Consider the following 20,006-nt stretch of genomic DNA (forward strand, 5'->3'; position numbering starts at 1 on the left):
TAAGATCCAATTGCAGTATTTTATTAGGGTAATCCGTACTCACAAAAAGCAGTCCAGGCAAGGGTCAAACTACAAATAGTCAATCCAAACACAAGAAACCAGCAAACCAGAACTTCGGAAGTGACATGACATGTAACAAGGACTCTGTGACAAACACTGAACAAACAGGGTATATATATACACACAGATACTAACAAGGTGATGGGAAACAGCTGTGTGCAATGATCAATGAGTAACAGAACAGGATGATGGGAAATATAGTATGAGTGAATGGCACCGTGGTGGAAGAGGACCTCTGGTGGTTACCCAGGGAAACACAAACCAGACACTGTGACAAATTGGTTAATTCCAATGGATATTTAATATCATACTAAATTTCTACAAAAATTTTAATTACCAGTTAAACCAAGAGAGTTTGCTATTGTTCTTGACACGATTCCAAAGAGTGTAATGTTACTCTTAAAAAACGCTGATTCAGTGGAAATCAACATGGACAATCTTTGTGGTAAAATTTTCATTGATAATGCTGATGTTTTAAAACAAAAATGTAGCAATAAGATTATAAGGAATGCTCTTGGTTCTGTGTCTCTTCCTGCAGCAAGATTCCTTTGGTCTTCTTTATTTGGTGATATCTCTTGGGTTAAAGCATGGAAATTGGCAAATAAGTTTTGTCAATAACAAAATTAAGGAAGTGTCTTACAAAATACTTCACAGAATTTATCCTGCTAAACATGTTTTGGAAAGATTTAAGCTTAATATTTAATATACTTGTGAATGTTGTGCACTAGAAAAAGAAACAATTTTGCATCTGTTTTTTCACTGTATTTACTCGAGATTATTTTTAAAAGATTTAGAAACCTTTATTAATAGAACACTGAAGTATATGATGGAAATTTGTGTTTTTTGTGTGCTTTTTTATACTCAGAATGACAATTTGGAATGTAAAGAACAAAATATTATACAGTTATTTGTTTTATTAGGAACATACCAAAAATAAGTGGGCTCAAGGCAAACCAAATATTCCACATTTTATAAATGACTTTACATTATATGTACATTGTTGTAAACCTTGTTCTTCTTAAGTGTAGAAAAACTCAGAAGCGAAGACCAGGAGACTTGGCTTATCTGTTAAGCAGGATTCTTTATTTGCTGTAGTCTGCTTCGTACAAAATCTTACCCAAGTCTAACTCAATATCTAAAAACACAGTGTTTTATCCTTCCAAAGGGGGAGGGATTTACATAAAAGGGGGGAGGGAATCTGAACAAAGCATGTAAATGTGATGTACAGGAATCAGCACTTTACCGGAAGTTCCACAGCCCTGATCTCGTCAGCATAGCAGGGTGATTCAAATGTAAATATCCTAATCCAATCAGCCAGACTCTTCACCGACTGGGACAGTGGCTTTGAGAGCCATTAGAACAAAAGGTGAGAGTTTCATTTATCTGCCTGACTGTATCACCCATCTTAATGGCCAGGAAGTGCATACAGACAAAAGCCAATGTCCGACACCTGAATTGCTTGACTTACAATAGAGAGATCAGGACTGGCAATGAATCTCTTACTGTTAATTCTGATATCATCATTTATACTTCAAATGCTAAATTCAGTCTACTAAACTTTCTCAGTGTATATACTATTGTATTGGAACCTAAAAACATTTAATACATTTGTAACACTACATTTCCCCCTTTGAGAGTTCTAATAACTCTCACATTATATAGAAATTTAAACACTAAAAAGTTCATTCTTGTAACTTGTGATTGTTACAGGCACATAACGCGTGTTCTGTGTTTGCTTTTCTGCAATTGCATGCTGACACAGAAACAAAAATGCAATTTTAGGGTCTGTGACCTTCCTACGGGTAATAGTCTATTCTGGTAGGAACTGTGATTTTCTCGTGAGAGGCCTGATTCATATGTTGAATGAAACACTTGATACTGTGGACGCATAGATAGTACGCTAGTAGAACAAACAACAACATAATTGCTATTTCCTTTATCCACAGCCAGGGTTTCCCAATCAAGTTTCCGAACCATGAAGACTTTTTCGAGTCTGCTAGTCAGTACAGCAGTATTTGTTCAAACACTATGGTAGTAAACTTTTTCTGAGTCTGCTATTGTTGTTCCCTCTTTCCCTATTTCTTAAACCCTTTGACACCTAAGGAACAGTGAAGTAATGATTGACTAGGATAGGGAAGGCATATGAGGGAGTCTTCACCGCAGAGTTTGACCCCAAAAGCCTGTTGCATTCGGTTCTTCTCTGGGCTCCTCACTGGTTCCGTGTCCTAACCTATCCCTGAAGGTGGGGGAACAACTTTACAGTGTGATACGTGAGTCCAGGTTTTCCTTCCCTGACACAATACTGCAGCTGCTGCAATCAACATCACTTGATGTGGTCCATGCCACTTAGGTTCTAATGGCTTGTTTCTGAATCACTTTATCATGACCAATTAACCTGGGATGATTGTGTGTCCACCTTCTGGTGGAGTCTGCCAACATGACTCAACTCTCTCTCTGGCACTCTGTACCGCCTTTGTTAGATTTTCACAGTAAGCAATCAGGGCATCTGAGGCAATGTGTACATCAGCATTTCTAAGATCAATCACACCTGGCATCTGCATGGGGCGTCCAGTAATAATCTCATGAGGGCTCAAGTCCTACTGTTCTGTTAGGTGATGCTCTCATACTACACAGTACTGCTGGCAGTGCTTCGACCCATGGTACCCCTTCCTGATGCATTTTGCTTAGTCTGGTTTTGATTGTTCTGTTCGATCGTTCAACCTGTCCTGATGCTTGTGGCCTGTATGGGCAGTGAAGATTCCACTTAATCTTCAAAATTCTAGAGACTTCCTTGACTACCTGTCCTGTGAAGTGTGTACCTTGATCTGAGTCAATGCAATCTGGTAATCCCCATCTGGGAATGAAATCAGTGACAAGACATTTAGCAGTATGTGCAGCTGTAGCACGCCCTGTTGGATAAGCTTCTACCCATCTTGAGAACTTATCTATTACTACCAAAACATCAGTTTTTCCCTTACAACGAGGCAATGATATGTAATCAACTTGCAGGTGACGAAATGGTCCTGGTGGAGCTGGGGTGTGTGCTGCTGGTGTAGTGGCTGCTGGTACATCATTATTTTTCTGACATGTAACACAACTCTTGGCTGTTTCTGTGGCTACATTTCTGAATTTTGGATTCCACCACTTATTTGAGAACCTGTGATTCATCGTTGCTGGACCACTGTGACCCAAATTGTGTATTTGTTGAGCCAAATATGGCAACAGTGATTCGGGAGCGAAATACTTTCCCCCTTTGGTCCAGCAACCGGATGAATCCACTGTGGCTCCTTTGTCTAACCATGTCCATGCTTCATACAGAGGAACGTCTTTGTACAGATCAATTATTGATTCAGGAGGCATAATTGTCTTCTGTGCTGCACTACCTGAACACACGTGTACAGTTGCATAGAAACAAGCCTGTTTAGCTGCTATATTAGCAAGAGCATTACCTTAAGCTTCCGTAGTATTAGTTGTGAGATGTGCTTTCACTTTGTTCACTGCTAATTTCTTTGGAAGTTTCATGGAAAACATTAGATCTTTCACTAATTCAGCATGCTTAATGGGGGATCCAGCAGAAGTTAGAAACTGTCTGGTTTGCCAAATGACACCAAAATCATGAATTACCCCAAAAGCATATCTAGAATCTGTGTAGATATTAGCAACTGATCCTGAAGCTAGCGTGCATGCTCTTGTTAAGGCTACTAGTTCTGCAGCTTGAGCTGAAAAATTATCTGAAAGACAACCTGAAGCTAACACTTCCGTGGTGGACGTTACTGCATAACCTGCTCATCTGTTACCTTCAATTACTTGAGCTGAACCGTCAACAAACAACTCAAATTCTGAATTCTCTATGGGAGTTTCTTTTACTTCACTCGTAGGTGTATATGTAAGCGTAACACAATCGTGAGTCATTTCTCCTTCATCCTATAACAAATTCTCAGTCATTGCAGACATCATACATGAGGATGGGTTCGTGACTGGTGCACATTGTAAAACAATGTTCGGAGCTGTGAGAGTTGCTAACCAATTTCCCCAACGGGAGGAGGTTACAGAAGTGACTTTTGCTTGATTCATTAATGCGGACACTGCATGAAAACATACATTTTTCATTTACAGTCTGACCTAACACCATTGCTGATGAAGCCTGAAGAGCTAGATGAACTGCCTGCACTGCTCTAAGACATGGGCCCATACCTTGAGTGACTATGTCAAGTTTACCAGAATAGTAATGAATTGGGCGTTAACTTCCCCCATGATCTTGCATTAGATATGCAGTCATCAAGCCTAAGTGTTCATGGACATAAAGCACAAAGGGTCTATCAGATTGGGCAATTCCTAATGCTGGTGCTTGACATAGTGCTCTCTTCAAATCATTGAATGCTTTGAGGTGAAGTTCTTCCATACACACAGTATCTGAATCTTTACCATGGCCTTTCAACAAGTCATAGAGAGGCTGTGCAATCGAGGCATATTCTTCAATCCACGGTCTACAATAACCTGCTGTTCTTAAAAATGAGCGGAGTGTTTTAATGGTAGTAGGCGGAGCTATGGTTTTGACTGAAGCTGCTCGATCCTGTGTAATGGATCTAATTCCTGCACCAATTGTTTGACCCAGAAATGTGACTTGCTTTTTATCAATTTGAGCTTTGTGAAAGCTGCATTTGTGTCCTTGTTTATGTAACCAACAATGATGCCAATTCAGTTTGATGTACCTCGTGATCTGTTGAGGCAATCAAAATATCATCGACATATTGGATCATAGTGGACTGTTTTACCGGACACTCTGGGTCACACAAATCACGTCTGGCAGCCTGATGGTATATGGTTGGGGAGTTTTGAAATCCCTGTGGCAAACGTGTCCACTGGTATTGCTCATAGTCAACTGTGAAAGCTAACCATGGCTGGCTGTAAGAGTGCAATGGTACAGAAAAGAATCCATTAGACGTATCAATTACTGAAAAAAATCTTACACTCTAATGGTAGGCCATTACAAATTGTAGAAGGATCTGCCACTAGGGGGGTGATTTTATTAATATGTTTATTGGCTACTCTGTAGTCTATGGTGAGTCTCAATGTCCCATTGGATTTCTTGATGGGCCAAATGGGTGAGTTACAGGGACTGTTGGTTGTAACTAGCACTCCTTGCGTCAGCAACTTTTCTACAATAGGTTTGATCCCCTGTATAGCTTCCTTATTGATCAGATATTGTTTGGTGACCGGAGGTGGAGTTCCCGTCAATTTTATTGGTTCTACACCTGTCAACAAACCACAATCATCCTTGTCTTTAGCCCAAATTGGATGATTCTGTAAGAAAGCATACTCTGGAGGGATTACATTATTGGTAGAAACTTGTGCTGAGGAAATTTGAATGCTAGCAGATTCTGAGGACATGTCTAAAGTTAGATGTACTTGTCTCAGGAGATCCATGCCTAAAATTGCACCTGTGTTTAATGGAGCACATAGCAGTTTTGTAGTCAGAGTTTTAGGGCCAAATTGTACCTCTATGGGCGGGGTTTCATACAAAACAAAATCTTCACCTACTACGCCAGTTAAAGAAAGTTTGGTTTTCTTGTACGGAATGTCTAAACCTTTAGCCAATTTTGTAGGAATTATTGTAATCTCTGCACCTGTATGAAGCAAAAAATCAATTTCTTTCTCTTGTATGCTACCTTTCACAAAAATTATTTTGTCATTATGATGGATTTCAGGTGAAAGGTAGCTACTCACAGCCCCAACAATTAGTTTTTTTCCTGGTTTTTTGTGCTCTTAGAAGAGCCTGAACTAGCTGAGAACAGGAGCAGAATTATGCATAGCATTTCTTTTTGTATCTTGCAACTTCTTCCTACACTCTTCTCTTCTCCCAATGTCCTAATTTTCCACAGTAGTGGCATTTGCCTTCATTTTTAGACCACCTGTTTTCTGGTGGTGTTGTGCTAAATCTAGCTGCTGCTGCTACTCTCACTTTGGCTTTAACATCAGCATCTCTTTCCCATGCTGCCAAACTGTCTAAGTTACTTCTGAGAGTTCTGTTAGACCAAGCTATATCTAGGAATGGCAAAGCTCTTCTGTATATGAGTCATCCACTATTCCACTGTACGTTACGGCTGACTGAAAAAAACCTCTCAGTATATTCGCACACATTTTCATCTTTCTTTTGTACACAGCTAGTAATTCTAGACCAATCTATTTTGGGCCCACAGATATTCTTTAGGATTTTCAAAACACCTTCTCTCATATCACTTCTACTGGCATGTTGTAGTTCAGAAGTCACGGCAGATTCAAAACGGTTGAATTCAGTTTCAGTTAAAATTTGTGACATTAACTGTGTGACCTCTGTTAACGACATGTCATATAGACGCATTTTGCTGATTAATGTTCTTCTAAATTCAGAAAACTGTTTACGTGCTGAAGACAGTCGCTCTATGTCTTTAGGTCCAAGTGCTTTTGCAACAGTTTGGATTTGGACAACAGAAGAGTTGGGAGGAACACTTTCAGTTCCCTCAATTACCTGCGATCTCTTTCTAGCACCACACACATTTACTGAATTTACAGGCTCATCAGTTACTGGGCGGAGAGCCGCATCTGTTTCAAAGAACGCTCGTAAGTCAGGGTAAATGTTATCCGGCTGACTAACTTCTTCTACATCATTTTTTTCTATAGGTGCCTGGCTGAAACAGAGGATCACCAAAAACAAAACAAAATAACTAGCACGCAATGCTAACCTTCTCTGTGAACAGAGGATCACCAAATATTAACACATAATGCTAAATTCTTCCCTGCCTGACAACCAGGGCCTGAAGTTAACTTTTTTGACCACCAGCCACTGTGGCAGGTGGATTTAAAAATCCACCTGCCACAGTAACTTTTCACCAGCCACATTTTTGTTTTGTTTTGATTTTTTTGCCTCATAAAGGTGAAAAATAGAAATCACACAAACATTGTTCTTTAACTTGTAAGAATACACATTTAAGTGCTGTCAAGTTATTAACGAAATCATTATAAGTAATAATAACTCTTAAGTGGGTCGCACACCGGATGCGCAGCGCGGCGCGATGCGCAGAACCACGTCTTTAAAATTCGAACACATTATTTTCTATCAGTGTACACACACCAGCGGCGCCATTCGACGTCTGTCCACGGCGCCCATCAACGGCTCAGGACCTTGTTCAAAATCCTGCCGCGCCACAGAGCGCCGTTTACATAGTTTTACATTAAATGTACATTTATTTGTCTCAAATCATCATTAATGTATATACTGACTTCACCATGTGCTGCAATATACATTTAGTTTTACATGCATTCACAGAAATTAGCTGCTTGAATGAAAATTGCTGATGTTACCGGACAGACGCAAAAAAAACAACAACAACTAATGAATCACTCAATTCTCATTGGCTACCCGCCAATGTGGCAGGTAGATTGACAGTTTTACCCGCCAATTGCAAAATTCACCCGCATTTGGCGCGTGGTCAGGTGTTAATTTCAGGCCCTGCTGACAACAGAGGATCACTTCCTTCTCTAACAGAAAACTTTAGAGGATAAACTGAGTTAACCAAACTCTACAGCTGTTTGTTAACTCTTCTTCTGACGGCGCAGAGGAATAACAGATTTGTACTGGTCTTCAGTGGTTCTTTGAATAGAGTGAAACTCACCAAATCGTTCGTGGTTCGGAAAATTTCCGTCTGGAAAACTCAGTCAGAGATCTTTGTTGAGATTCAGTTCTGGAACTCAGTCAGCTTTGTTGAGATCTTTGTTGAGTTCAATCTGGATTCTGGTGAAGTTAATTCTATCCGGGTCACGGCACCATCTGTTGTAAACCTTGTTCTTCTTAAGTGTAGAAAAACTCAGAAGCGAAGACCAGGAGACTTGGCTTATCTGTTAAGCAGGATTCTTTATTTGCTGTAGTTTGCTTCTTCCAAAATCTTACCCAAGTCTAACTCAATATCTAAAAACACAGTGTTTTATCCTTCCAAAGGGGGAGGGATTTACATAAAAGGGGGGAAGGCAATCTGAACAAAGCATGTAAATGTGAAGTACAGGAATCAGCACTTTACCAGAAGTTCCACAGCCCTGATCTCGTCAGCATAGCAGGGTGATTCAAATGTAAATATCCTAATCCAATCAACCAGACTCTTCACCGACTGGGACAGTGGCTCCGAGAGCCATTAAAACAAAAGGTGAGAGTTTCAGTAATCTGCCCGACTGTATCACCCATCTTAATGGCCAGGAAGTGCATACAGACAAAAGCTAATGTCCGACCCCTGAATTGCTTGACTTACAATAGAGAGATCAGGACTGGCAATGATTCTCTTACTGATAATTTTGATATCATCATTTATACTTCAAATGCTAAATTCAGTCTACTAAACTTTCTCAGTGTATATACTATCGTATTGGAACTTAAAACATTTAATAAATTTGTAACACTACATCATCCTTTGGAACAAACTCAAAAAAAAATAGAAATGGAAACTGTAATGCTTTGAAAGCACTGGATTTTATGTAAAACAGTTTATTATTATTATTATTATTATTTCCTGGCAGCTAATGTTAATGTGATATTGTGAATATGTAATACCTTTTGTTCTTGTGGCATTAAATAAAAAAATACTACTAATAAAAAAATCTTTATGTGTACAGATGTGACGCAATGACGCAAAGACATGCTCGAATTTCCCGCGGAAATCGTCTCCGGTTACTTTCGTAACCTCGGTTCCCTGAAAGGCAAGAAATGAGACATTACGGATGTCGTATATGGGAACTCCTCCCCTTCTTCAGAAATCTTATAGGCTAACGCCAGCCGGGCTGGCCAATTGACGTAAAATATGCAAATACTGAAACACCTGTTGCAGTAAAACTGCAGATGCAGCATCAATTTCCTAACAAACGCGATTTCCGAATCGAACAAACGAATAAAATCAATAGCGAAAATGGCGGCAAGCGTAATGTCTTGTTCCTTGCCTTTCAGGGAACTGAGGTTACGAAAGTAACCGGAGACGTTCCCTATCAAGAATACTGAACTTCGTCATTACGGATGTCGTATATGGGAACTGTATCAAATCCTGCCGTGGCAGCATAACACACCACTGACGACAGAACCCAATACCAAGACCGTCCCCCCAGCGAGCAAGCATCTGATAGGCTGTGGTTGACCAATAGCTAACCACTAAGCTCTGATAGGTCAAAAGAGACCAATCGCATGCTCCCAAAACACTGCCGAAATTTGCATATCCCGAGCAGTATAACCGGGGGGAAGTTTGCACTGTCAAGCAAACAGGGCAACAACAGTAAGAGAAGGCCAACGCATAGCGGTGACAACAGTAAAAACATACACAATCATCATATAGAACAACTCATGAGCCAAGCGCAGAGTAGCTTACTAAAATGCCATGCAATGACACAAATCAGCTCACCGAAAGCGTCCGAGACGCCACCGAGGGTATGCCCAACTTGTAAAATCTGGCAAACGTGTTCTGAGAAGACCAGCCAGCCGCAAGACATAAATCCTGAATAGACATACCCTTAGTCCAGGCCCACGAAGAAGCGATCGCCCTCGTTGGGCCTTGATGTTAAGGGGGCATTCCTGCCCCAGGCAATCATAAGCCAAAACAATAGCGTCCACAATCCAGTGAGCAAGCCTCTGCTTAGAGACCCCCGTCCCCTGTTGCATCCACGAAAGCACACAAACAGCTGGTCCGATTGTCGAAAAGCGGCCGAGCGAAAAATATATTCCCGGCTCCCTTGAGGAACCCGATCACCGACGCATGTCTGCCGATAGACTGCCCGTCAACAGGGGGATGAAACGCGGCGATAGCCGCCACATACACCTTCAGAGTGGATGGAAGGCTCCCCTCGTCCATCCTGTACTGAAGGAAGCGCAGAATATCCAACACAGAACAACTCCCTGGGTCGATGCCGACGTCCTGACACCATTTTGAAAAAACTCCCCACTTCAGGGCATACAGACGCCTGGTGGACGGGGCTCGCGTTTCCGCGATGGTGCTCAAGGCTCGTGAGTGCAGCACGTCCAGCCCGCTCAACGACCCTGCAGCGGCCACACATGGAGGCTTCACAGCCCGGGATACCAGATTGATCCGCTCGCCTGAGACAGCAGGTCCTTCCTAAACGGATTCTCCCATGGCCGCCCTGCCACTAACTCCACCAAGTCTGCAAACCATGGTTGGTTCGCCCAGTTTGGGGATACTAGAGTCACCCTCTCCTCCCTGATTTTGCCCAACACCATGGGCAGAATTTTCACCGGAGGAAAAGCACAGAGGCAAACTTTCGGCCATCGCGCAGTCAGCGAGTCCTTCTCCCGGGAGGAACGAGACAGCGAGAAGAACATCTGATAATGCGTGTTCTCGCTCGTTGCGAAGAGATCGACCAACGCTCTGCCGAAACGCTTCCATATCAGCTGAACCGTTCCTGGGTGAAGCCTCCATTCCCCCTGAGGAATCCCGTTCTTCGAGAGCATGTCCGCCCTGCGATTCAGAACGCCGGGGATGTGAGCCGCTCTCACCGAGAGGAATAACCGGTCCGCCCACAGCAGAAGAGATTCTGCCTGGTTGAATAGGGCTCTGGAATGTACATCGCCCTGGCGATTTATGTACGAGTCCACGGATGTGTTGTCGGTCCGAATCAACACATGCCGCTGCTCCAGCTGAGACCGGAAGGCTTCGAGAGCTAGAGAGACCGCCTTCATTTATGTGCCACTCTACCTGCTTCTCTGACCACAGACCCGAAGCGGGCTTGCCCAGGCAGACCGCTCCCCATCCGGTGGTCGATGCGACCGTCAGGACCTCCACACGCCGTGGCACGATGCCCAGAGGGACACCCGATCTGAAAAGCTCCGGGTTCTTCCACGGAGCCAGAGCGCGTATGCAGCCGCGAGTGACCATAATGCGCTTGTGGCCGGAATATCACACACTCGAAGGGACGCGCGCTTTCAGCAAGTGTTGAAGCGATCTCATATGCAGCAGCCCAAGGTGACACACCGACGAAGCCGCTGCCATCTGTCCCAATAGCCTCTGAAATTCCTTCAGTGGGACGAGCTTGCCAGGTCTGAAGAGACCGAGAGAAGAGCTCAGAGCCTCCGCTCGCTCGGGCGAGAGGCGCACTCTCACTCTCACTGAATCCAAGTGCACTCCCAAGAATGTGGTGGTCTGTCCCGGTGAGAGCACACTTTTCTGAACGTTCACCCTCAAACCGAGCGTCTCCAAGTGCCGAAGGAGGGCTTCCACATGGCCGATCAGCGTCTCTTTCGATTGGGCGAGAACCAGCCAGTCGTCCAGATAATTCAAGACGCGCATCAGCCCTCGACCTGAGGGGTGACAGCACATTTAGAAAAAGTTCAGGGCGTGAGGGTTAGTCCGAACGGAAGCACTGTGTATTGGTACACCGAATTCTAGAGCGCGAACCTCAGGAATCGCCTGTGACGCATTACTATCTGGATATGAAAGCACGCATCCTTTAAATCCACTGAACCAATCCCGGGATGAATTTGCGCCAGGATTTTCTTTAGAGTGGTCATCCTGAAGGCACGCTTGTGGAGCGCTCTGTTGACGGGTCACAGATCCAGTATGGGACGGAGACCTCCTCCTTTCTTCAACACTACAAAGTAGCGGCTGTAAAACCCGCTCGCTCGGGGGAACCGATTCTATCGCTTTTTTCTCAAGCAAGTTGCACACTTCCTGCCTCAGTACATGAGCGTTTTGGGGCAAAGTTAATGACTGGATTACGCCGTGGAAGCGGGGTGGTCTGCGTTTGAACTGAAGTGTGTACCCGTGCTGAATTACATTTAACATCCACGGCGAAATGCCCGGAATAGCTTCCCACGCTGCCTGAAAGTGACTCAGTGTGCGCTGATCTAAACCTGCGGTCATCGCCGCTGTTTGTGGGCTGGGAATGAACACCTCGCGCCCGCAAGTGCCTTTATAGTTATTAACTGTGACTGCTCTGCTCGAGGGCAGGGCGGGTAACACAGTGTGTGGTGCAAGAGGGGAAAAAAGCTCTCTTTGTGAAATGGTAGTTTGCTTTATTGAACTTACACAAGAAACAGCATTCACAACACAATTGCACGTGTCGCTTGTAGAACGCCGAGGGACTAAGTGCTGTAGAGCACGGCGCTTGGGAGCGGGGCCAGTCTGGCGCTCTCTTCCCCTCTTGCCCGGGTGGTCAGAACGACTTATTCGGTCGCGGCGACTTTCCTGCGCGGGCTCCTCTGGGCCGTCCTCTTCTTACCCGCACCCTGCCACTGGCCGCTCCGTCCTCTGCGAGCATCTGGCTCCGGGCGAGGTGGCGTTCCCTATCGAAGGCGGAAGACGAGCGAGAGCGAGGCTGCGGTGGAGGCGGCGGCGCCCTGCGAGGAATGACGTGGCTCATCGCCTTAGCCTTCTTTTGGGTCTCAGAGTAGCGCTCGGTGACCTTCCCGACGGCATCTCCGAACAAGCCTGCTGGGGAGATCGGTGCATTCAGCAGCGGCCTCCTGCACGTCCGAAAGGGTGAGCCACAGGTGTCTGTGGAGGACCACCATGAAACCCATCGAATCGGCCTATCGCCTGGGCCGAGCACTTCGTGGCTAAGAGCGCGAGGTCCGTGGCCGAACGAAGATCCCGGATGGCGTCAGTGTCGACAGAGGCGGCGCCATCCAGAGACTTCAGCAGCTTCAGGTGAAAAGTGTCGTCGGGGAAACTCACCGGAGGTCGCAACTCGACTCCGCGGTTGGGGGGGCCCACCAGCGGCTCGGTGACGGCAGTGGGCCCTATCCCTGCTGCTGCACGAGCTTCATCCCGCCTGGCCTTGAGAGCTCGTAGGGACATATTCGCACAGTGCTCGCAAGACCCGCCATCCTTGAGGGCCGACTCGGCATCGGCCAGCCCCACGCACACGATGCAGAACAGGTGCATGTCCGGGGGCATGATGGGGCCCGAGCACAAGTTGCAAATAGTCTGGCGAAAAATCCTTGTAACAGAAGTTTGGAGTATCAGCTTTCTAGCACACGATTTGAGCGTGAAGAGAGAGATTCTGAGGAAATTGACGCTGCATCTGGCCAGCCCGGCTGGCATTAGCCTGTAAGATTTCAGCAGAAGTGAAGAAGGGGAGGAGTTCCCATATACGACATCCGTAATGTCGAAGTTCCGTAGCCTTGATAGGGAACCACTAGTACACTGGAATTAAAAACATTATTATAAGCTGACGTTTTGAATCGAGCTAAGGGCAAGCAGATAGTTTTGAACACTGGCTGGTTATGTACTTGCTCAAAAATGTATTTTGGATCATTTTTAACCCAAATAAGTTACGTACTGGAGCTTTAACTACGGATAGGAAAAGTTATTATAGAAGCATCCTCCACAAAAAAATCCTACAAATTACCTTAACTTTAGGACAACCCCAATGGTGTCCTAATTTCAAAATCATTTGTGAAATTAACTATTACTGTAAAAATCACATAATAATAGCCGTGTGTGAGAATGACGTCACATTTATTAATGATACAAGATGAAGAACAGCAATGTTAAAAAAAAGAACGGCGATGTTTGATGATGGAAAGACTTTGTGAACACCTAAATGATGTCCTGCACTTTGACGACAAAACTCTGACAACTAATTATGAAATAAAAGGATTAGCCTAGGCTTTGCCTTTTCTATCAAGCTTATCAAAACTTTACTAAATGAAAAGCACCACTTACGTTAGTTTGCTTCTCCATTCTCCAGTTTTTCCCGTTTTACTTCACCGCAGCTGTTTGTTTGAGTGTCGTTGGTTGCTTGGTAACAGACCTGAGAGTTGATTGCCGAACTCGATAGAGGGGTTTACGATTTCCTAACTACAGATAAGATGAGATTTTATAAGATAAGGATAAGATAGGATAAGAATCCTAAATCAACTCTGTAAAACGAATTTGTGAAAAATCCAAAATTTGCTTGTCAGATCTTAACTTAAAGCAACACCAAGTAACTTTTCCTCTGCGGTCGCCATACAGGTTGGAAGCGGAATTGTCCATTACTGCTGTTGTAAATAATTTAGCCTACCGCAGCCTACTGTTGCACGCGCACGCACACGCTCTTTGTTTATCCAGAACCGGCTTTGGAATCAACAATGGCCACAGACAAGGTAGAGTATGATGCATGATTTTATGAAACTATGATGTATTGAGACATCACAAACGAGCAATTGTAGCAATTGTAACGCTTGCCATAAAGCAAGTCAAATTAGTAGTTTTCTTATGTCTCATTAGAACTACAGAAACGCGACCCGATCTGGCAATCTTACATAGCGTGGATATATCAGATAAGTGCATTTCACCATGTCACGATTTGATGAACCACTGAAACGATTTTAGTAAACTGAACTGTTGAGTTCTATGAAATTATTTATTTTAATTTAGGCGAACTACTCGGCTACTATCATAACCTCAGTTCCCTGAGATAGGGAACGAGTATTGCGTAGCTATACGCAGTGGGGAAACTCTTTTTCCATTTACTGAAGCTTGTATGTAAAACGCATTTGCAGCTGCACAGCTAGCACATTGAGCATCTGGCTCGCTCATAGGCTGTGCTGCAGCAACTGCACATCCAATGGCGCGGGCGCCTCTGACGGCAAACCAATGAGTTAGCCCTACGTGATTACATGTCAGAGCCCGCCGAGGGGGGTGTGGCCATAGCCTATAATATTCCCCCAAATTCACCATTATATCAGGTTTAACGACTGAAGCGACAACTCTCCAGGCTACAATAATGCTGCCGGCTACGCAAAACTTGTTCCCTATCTCAGGGAACTGAGGTTACGATAGTAACCGAGTAGTTCCCTTTCAAACAGTCACTTCGTATTGCGTAGCTATCCGCAGTGGGGACGCCATGCAAAACGCCGCACTATAAGCAGCTGGTTGCCAGTGAAACTCAGGACTCCTGAGCTCACAGAACAAGCTAGAAAACAAAGTATATATATCAGCCCGGACACCGTTGGGACCAGAATAATATACACGTGTTAGTAACAGACCAACATAATATGCTAATAAAACCAGACACCGTCGGGATTATTAGTATAAGACAAAACAACCGGCCAAAGCGGGTTTTATATAAATGTGTATGTGAATGTGCACAGTAACATTTTTAGACAAGACCAGACACTGTCGGGCCTTAATCATATTGAAAGCACCTTCGCCTGCAGGGAAGGCACCTCCATATTATAAAACCTCATGAATGTGGAAGGCGAGGACCAGCCGGCCGCATCACAAATATCTTTTATGGGAAAGCCAGATGACCAAGCACATGACAAGGCCATGCCCCTAGTCGAATGGGCCTTGATACCAATAGGGCAAACCTGACCCACTGAGGTACATGCCTTAGAAATGGCATCCACTATCCATCTATACATTATTTGCTTAGTGACTGGATTATCCTTAGTTGACCACCCAGGTAGACAAAAAAACTGTTCTGATTGTCTAAAAGACGCAGAACGCTCCAGATAGATTCTCAGCACTCTGACAGGGCAGAGAAGATTAACCTCCCCATCCTCGGCAGAATGGGGAAAGACCAATAATGTAATTACCTGTGCTCTGAATGGCGTTGAGAGCTCTTTGGATAAATAACCATGCCTGGGTTTGAAAATGACTCTGGACTCTGCCAATGCCAACAGGAGAGCAGTCTTTAGCAAGAGAGGTTTCAGTACAACCGACTGGAGCGGTTCAAAAGGTGGACCCTTCAGAGCCCCAAGGACCGTGGGGAAATCTCAAGGCGGCACAGAAGGAGGTCTGGAGGGGTTCATCCTCCTAGCACCTTTGAGAAACCGTATCACCAGATCGTTTCTTCCCAGGGATTGGCCCGCCACCAGAGCATGATGCGCTGCAATGGCTGCCACGTACACTTTGAGCGTGGACGGGGAGCGGCCCGCATCCAACAGCTCTTGCAGGAATGAGAGTACCACAGATACCTCACATGACTCTGGGTCACACATGACTCTGGGTCAACACGATTTTTCGAGCACCAGCTGGAAAAACCTGACCATTTCAAAGCATAAAGGCGCAGAGTAGACGGGGCCCTAGCTTCAGAGATAGTGCTTAAGGGCCCTTTCACACCTACCTTGTTTGGTCCGGACTTTCGGACTTTTCAGTTTGGTCCGAATCAAAATTACAGGTGCTAAACCTACCCCGGACCACGGTCCGGACCAAACAGATGAAATTTGGTCCGACGAAAAGAGGTAGTCTCGGTCCGAGTCAACACTGAGCTGAACTGAACAAAGGTTTGGTTCGTTTATAGTGTGAAAGCATTTCTGTATTCTTTCGGACTTTCAAACCTTTTACAGGAAGTTCCGGTGGTTCCCGCATAGCCGAAAAAACAGAAGGTGGCAGGAAAAATGAGCCGTGGTAGCACATGGGGAGAGGAGCAGACAAGGTTTTTAATTGAAGTATGGTCTGATGACATAAGAAGTCAACTGGAAAAAACGCACAAAAATGCAGACACTTTCCAAATATTTTCAGAGAAGATGAGAGAGAGAGGGTATGAGAGGACGGGAGAACAATGCCACCTGAAGATAAAGAAACTGCGGCAGCAATATACAAAGGCGCGATGCCATGAGAAAAAGTGGTGCATCGACAAATGCGAAGGACACATGTCCAACGATATGCGTCTGTTCATTCATGTTGTCAAAGTTACCCGCCGAATTGACAACACGCTGACGTCAGACGCACGTCCATTTGCAAACCAATCAATGCCAAGATGCAGCCCACATAGATGATGACGACAGGACGTAAGTATGTCACGTAAAGTTTTTTAGTGCGCTCGCATAATTGCAGTGTGAAACCAAACCAAAACTTTCAGAAAGTATAAAATCGAAAGTATCAAAACGTAAACTTTGATTCGGACCTTGGTGCGGACTTTCAGTTGTAAAAACGCCCTAAGACCTTCTCAGGAAGGTCCCCAGGTACCCGTTTAGGGCCCATAGATGGAGGGCCCATAAATCGGGACGGGGATGCCATATTGTCCCCTTGGCCTGCGTAAGGAGGTCTTTCCTCATTGAAACAGGCCAGGGAATCGTGTCTGATAACTGAACCAGCTCCGGAAACCACGGTCTGGATTTCCAGAGAGAGGGGCCACCAGAAGAACTGGGCATCCGCTCTCCCTGACCCGTTTGATGACCTGTGGAATCATCGAGACGGGGGGAATGGGGTAAAGGTGGTGGCTGGGCCAGAGATGGGACAGCGCGTCCCTGCTCTTCGAGAAGAACACTTTGCAATGGGTGTTGGTTCTTGAAGCGAAAAGGTCGACTTCAGCCTCGTTGAACACACTCCATATTAGACTGACCGTCTGTGAGTTCAGGGACCACTCGCCTAGGGGAGTGTTGCCCCGTGAGAGCATATTCACACCCAAATTCTGGACACCAGCATATGCGCTGCTCCCAGAGAGCTCAGATTGGTCTGTGCCCATAAGAGGAGATCTCTCGTCATAGCATGCAGGTTGCCTGGCGATTTATGTAGGCCACTACTGACATGTTATCCGTGCGGACTAAGACGTGGTGACCTCTGAGCTTTGAAAGAAACGCTTTCAGGGCCAAACCAACTGCTTTCATCTCCAGACAGTTGATGTGTAAGCTCTGCTCCGTGCTCGACCAGAGGCCCGAGGCAGGCTTGCCTTCGTGCAGCGCTCCCCAACCCAGGTTGGATGCGTCTGCGAAAACCACTTTCCTCCTGGAAACGGTCACACCCTTGTGATACCAGTTCTGAGCAGGTCCTTAAACAGCCGTGATTCACCTTGACACGCAGGCTGCCCGACTGCCATGCATGGGTTGGCACACGGCGTTTCAGCCAGTGCTGCAGTAGTCCCATACGGAGTACTGACACTGCTGCTGACATGAGAACGAGAAGTTTCTGAAATTTCTTCAGGGGCACACTCTCGGGTGAGCCGCGCCGTCATCGTCACTGAGTCTAAAACTGTGCCCAGAAAGAACACACTCTGGCTTGGGGTCAGTTTGCTCTTTGAAACATTGATTGTGAGACCCAGGCATTCTAAATGGCTGAGAATCAAATCTCTGCTAGCTAGGAGCTCGGCTCTCGACTGTGCCAGCACCAGCCAGTCATCGAGATAATTTAGCACGCGCACTCCCTGAAGTTTCAGGGGAGAGAGCGCTGCATCCATACCCTTCATGAATGTACGGGGTGCCAGTGACAGACCGAACGGCAGAACTGTGCATTGATAAGCCTGACCCACGAAGGCGAATCTCAAGAAAGGCCTGTGATGAGGGTTTATCTGAATGTGAAAGTATACAACTTTCAGATCCATTGTAACAAACCAATCCCCCGGGCGAACTTGCGTGAGGATGTGTTTGATAGTTAACATTTTGAAAGGCCGTCTCATGAAGCCTTGTTCAAATGTCTCAAATCTAGTATGGGGGTCTGAGACCGCCGGCTTTTTTCGGGATTAGAAAATAGCGGCTGTAGAAACCCGAATGTTTTAGCGCAGGGGAGACTAGCTCTATCACCCATTTTGCTAATAAATTCTGCACTTCGGCGCGAAGCACGTGACCCATGCTGCCCGTCACCGAAGTATCGATGACCGCCTGAAACTTTGGGGGTCTGCGAGCAAATTGGAGCGAGTAGACCCGCTTTATAGTGTTTATGACCCAACTCGACACACCGGGGGTGGCTTACCAGGCCGGCAGCCGCGTGGCTAGGGATTGACACACTGATTGGGACGTGTCGCCTACTTTGGGGGGACCTGATACCCTTACATTGTGATTTGTGCACATACTTGGTGTTGGACTGACTGAACAAGCCTTGCCTGGGGGAAAGTCAGTGTAACAACTGGGAGAGGGCCACCTAGTGAAGGGGGGCCATGAACCTGTGTGTTGTGATTGTAAAACATACTCTTTTTGTGCTTTACGTGGGTCGCCGTGACAACAGCGTTTGTTTGTAGAGGCGTGCGCAGTGCAGCGGGCCTGTTGACAATAATAAAATCTCCAGCCGCCTGAGGAAGACAGGGAGCTGTGAAAAGTGTCATGGCATTTTGAGCAGTGACTATCTGCGCTTCGTAGCGGGCGCACTGACTGCAGTGATAGTGTGCAGCATGAATGGCGTGTAAAAATAAATAAATAAATTCTGCGAAGCTGAGATCCGAACTCAGGTCTCTGTAGCGAGAATCTCAGAATCCACCACTGAGCCAAAGGGGGGATTGACAGAGAAGAGCTCGTATAGCTTTTGCAGTGAGAGATAACAGTTTCAGCGTGGTTGATTCCAGGCATGAAAACTGCACTGTTGTGTCTGAATCACAGAGAAGGTTCTGCATGATGAACAGAATGTAAGGGAGCGGTAGCTCTCTTGTGTCGTTAAGAGAGATAGCTGCGTGCACATCTGACTGGCGCTTCTTCCGTCGCTGCACAATGAGGGAAGGAAGCGGGCACCCAAAGGAAAATAACATTTCAGTTCGAAAACGCTCTTCCGTGTGATGTGCAAAACAGAGGGCAGGGTAGCTCTCGTGTTGTAAAGAGAGCTAGCCGCGCGAACATCCACCCGCGCGCTTCTTCCGTCGAGCCTCGACGAGGGAAGAAAACGTGGGAGTGCGAGAAGCGGTTTGCCGTCCAAAAGGAGAGCTAGCCGCGAGCGCTGGTGTATTTTTAAGGCGGGGTAGCGCTCTTTAGTTGTAAAGAGAGCTAGCCGCGCGAACATCTAACCCTGAGCTGCTTCCGTCGAGGCTCGACGAGGGAAGAAAACGTGGGAGTGCGAGAGGCGGTTTGCCGTCCAAAAGGAGAGCTAGTCGCAAGCGCATGATGTACTTTTAGGGCGGGGTAGCTCTCTTGTGTTATTTAAGAGAGCTAGCCGCGCGAACATCTACCCGCGTCCTTCTTCCGTCGAGGCTCGATGAGGGAAGAAAACGTGGGAGCGCGAGAGGCGGTTTGCCTTCCCAAAGGAGAGCTAGCCGCGAGCGCATGATGTAATTATGACAGAACAGGCATACTC

The sequence above is a fragment of the Siphateles boraxobius genome, unplaced genomic scaffold (assembly GCF_051911475.1).
Source record: "Siphateles boraxobius isolate OS27281-9 unplaced genomic scaffold, OSU_SipBor_1 48, whole genome shotgun sequence".
In the NCBI taxonomy this organism is placed as follows: Eukaryota; Metazoa; Chordata; class Actinopteri; order Cypriniformes; family Leuciscidae; genus Siphateles; species Siphateles boraxobius.